A 3436-nucleotide genomic window follows, 5' to 3' on the forward strand; every position below is an offset into this window, starting at 1 on the left:
CTATTCGAGATTTTTGTCTTTTTTGAGGAAATCGGTGTGTATGTTTGGATCTCTTCAAATCCACCAACTTACATACCATAATTCTTTCTAATAAATGAGATTTTTTACCATGTAAAATTAACTCTTTTTTTTTGGTAAAAATTGGACAAAATAATCCAAATAATGCATTTCACCCAAAATATTGCATCAAGATATAAAAATGAAATTTTTTGTTAACAAATATTGAATACAAATGTAACATGTTTTCTCCACAGCAATTATGAAGTTCATATAATATTTTCTTTCAAAGTTATATCTGTTATAATAATTGGTATGGGTGTTCCTTGCCCCTATAATATACATATTTTACTTGTCCCCAATGCGCTATAATTTTTGAGAAAAATGCAAAAATAGGCACAAAATTGGGCAGGGGTGTAGTACCTCCTTAACTAGAGCAGATAGACCGATGTGGCCTCTCTACTATCATGCATTGAAGAGTAATTGTATTGCCTTATGTGAAATTGCAGATCTAGTATGAATATGATGACTGCCATTGGCCCGTCTAGTCAGTATCAAATTTGAAAAGAAACCCCTAACATTGGTTATCGATGGTTAAGAAATGTTATTATCTGTAAATATAACACCTTAATTGACGAGATTGGACCTTTTAAGGTCCAATTTTTAAAAATGGGTTGATAGCATCCAAAATAAGCTAAGAGGTGAAAACGGCAGCCGTTTTGGACGCCATCTTGGATTTTTTTTCACTAAGCTGCCATATTTGAATAGCAATCATATCAATTCATGACCCCTAGGTATAATAATAAATATCAATAATATATTACCCCCCCAACACACACACACACACACACACACCCCCCCGACTGGTAGCAATACCTCCTTAGGCCCATGTCCTATCTAGTGACTAGTGACAGGGAATGTGTATGAAGGGACTGGAAACAGCTTATTGATGACTATTGTTATCGAATTATATTTGAGGACCTTTGATTATATGCGAGTTGCGCCGATGGCGCGATGTTTGATTTCTTAATACTCATGTTGCCCTCCAAAATGTAATACTAAATATTCATCAAGATATTCTAGTTTTTAAAGTTATGTCAAACTGTGTAACTTACAAAATTTCTTATTTTTTGAACATAATTTCTGTGTAGCGTTGAGAATCATTTACATAGGATTTTGGAGACAAATTGTGATCATTTTATGGAAATGTAGAATGCTAGAAAAGACAAATTAAACATTTTGCTGGAATGAGTAGACCATACTCTCCTATTGATTTCAATACTGAAATAAGTCTTAAAACAATGCTCTTTGATGATTTATGTTGGCATTTCTAGAGTCTCTCATTATAGGTAAACACCCCGGTGGCGGTGGGCACTTGACTATACGGCTATGTTCCCCTGGAAACACCCATTTTTCGATTTCGCACCTCCAAAAGACCCCTAATGGGACGAGCTCTGAAAGTTCTTGATTTTGGACCAAAAACAACGGCATGGATGAAGATCACGTTTCATAATTTAACATTGATAAGTACTTGGAATGCTAGTAAATTTTTGTGTGTGAGAGTTAGGGTTAGGTTTTGCATGGCTAGAGGTCACAGGGTTGGGGTACGTGTTCGGGTGCGTAGTATCCGCGGTATCGTTGCATTACGCACTCTTCTTAAAAAAGAAGCGAGGACACTCAATACTCGAATGTGCAATATGTGCAGTAGACACCTCTTTTGCCCGCGGTTCTTCCAGACGCCGATTTGTTTTTTAATTTTCTCTACAAGAAGACCACTTTCCCCAAGATCCCATATTTTTCTTGTTTCCTCCCCCGGCCAATTTTTCCTACCAAGTCGAAGACCATGCATGAATTGAAAACCATTTTTATGGAAAAAGGTCCTCTGTTAACGTCAAGTTGCTGTGAAACAATGTACGTCATCTGCATGGGATGTGTCATACCATGAAACTACAGGTATAAAGGAAACAATTACGGGCATGCGTGTGTTATTAAGCAAAATTACTTCCCCTGTGCGGATCAATTTGTCTGTAGGTTTCAGCTGTGGCTCGAATGTAGTAAAAATGTGTCACAAAGAAATGAAAAGAATGGACAGTTCGATGTATAGAGTACAGTCATACCTGAACAGCATGATTTCTTTCAACTTGTTAATTTGTATTGTTGTTATTTAATTCTAAAACATTGCATCCACTGTTGTTTGGTGTGATCATTTATTAAATTTTATGAGAAAACACTATATAATGTTCAATTTTAGATCTGGACAACAACAATCACCCTAATATGTACATTATATTCCACAAACATTATAAACACCTCAAATAAAGAAGGTCTGCAGTTATGTAACCCGTCCTACACCAAAACTTGATCTTGTTATGACAATTTGATTGATAGGGTCGTATGCAGAATTTTGTTAGCTCGAATTTTTGACAATGCAAACTATTTTGAAAATCTGTAAAATTACTAACCGTTCAGCACAAAGTTATTTGGAAGAAGTTATGCAGGTATATTAGTTGTGCCCCGTTCATATTTCCACTAAATATCCGATATCCATCTATTATTTATGACGTTACGAATCAGTTAAAGAATAAAAGTTGTTTGATTGACATTAAATGTACATAAAAAGATCCATGAGTTGATCAAGTGTGTTGTGCCATTTTTGAAGGGTATGCGAGTCGTTTGCGCTGAAAATGAAAAGCAGGTTTTTCATCGATTTTACATTATTCCATGCCACGCCAAAACAAATAAAGGTAGCGTGCTGAAATTAACAGAATAAGTAGAAGACATGTCCAACATTATAATACAGGTATCAAAAATAGATACACTGCCCGTCTTCTATTTTTAGTTATTTTTGCAAACACGGTACAAATCATTCTGGGACACCCTGTAAATGACATACTTTTACATGTTATCAAACAACCGTGTGTGTATGTGGTAGTGCCTCGTCCAGGAAGATATTTGCTCTCAATTTCCTGCACAAATATCAAAATCAGAGAATCCAGGATTTTGTCATTCCCCCTTTTTTGTTTTTGTTCCTCATTTACGTGTATATAAAATGTGAACACCTAAATCGAAACAGGCACATTTAATACATTGTCATTGCCAAGATATCAGTGTGACCATAAACCTACAATTCTGTAAAGAAGTATTGGAATTGACAATGGCTTGCAAGACTACATTTTATCTTTTGACTTTGTCTATCTGTGTCAGCTATATCTTTCATGGTAAGAAACAAGATTTTATTTTTATATTTTAATATTATTGTTTAAAAGTATTTTTGTCTAGCATGACAAAGAATATGACAATTAGCCGTCAAACTAGCTTATGGTCGCTACATACTTTTTAGTGGATGTAGAATATTCGATGTAACATGTCTTTGTTATTTAATCTATTCCCGTTCTATTTCCAGTTATGTTTAAGCTCTAACGAATGTTTGATGACGTGA

The sequence above is a fragment of the Amphiura filiformis genome, chromosome 13 (assembly GCF_039555335.1).
Source record: "Amphiura filiformis chromosome 13, Afil_fr2py, whole genome shotgun sequence".
In the NCBI taxonomy this organism is placed as follows: Eukaryota; Metazoa; Echinodermata; class Ophiuroidea; order Amphilepidida; family Amphiuridae; genus Amphiura; species Amphiura filiformis.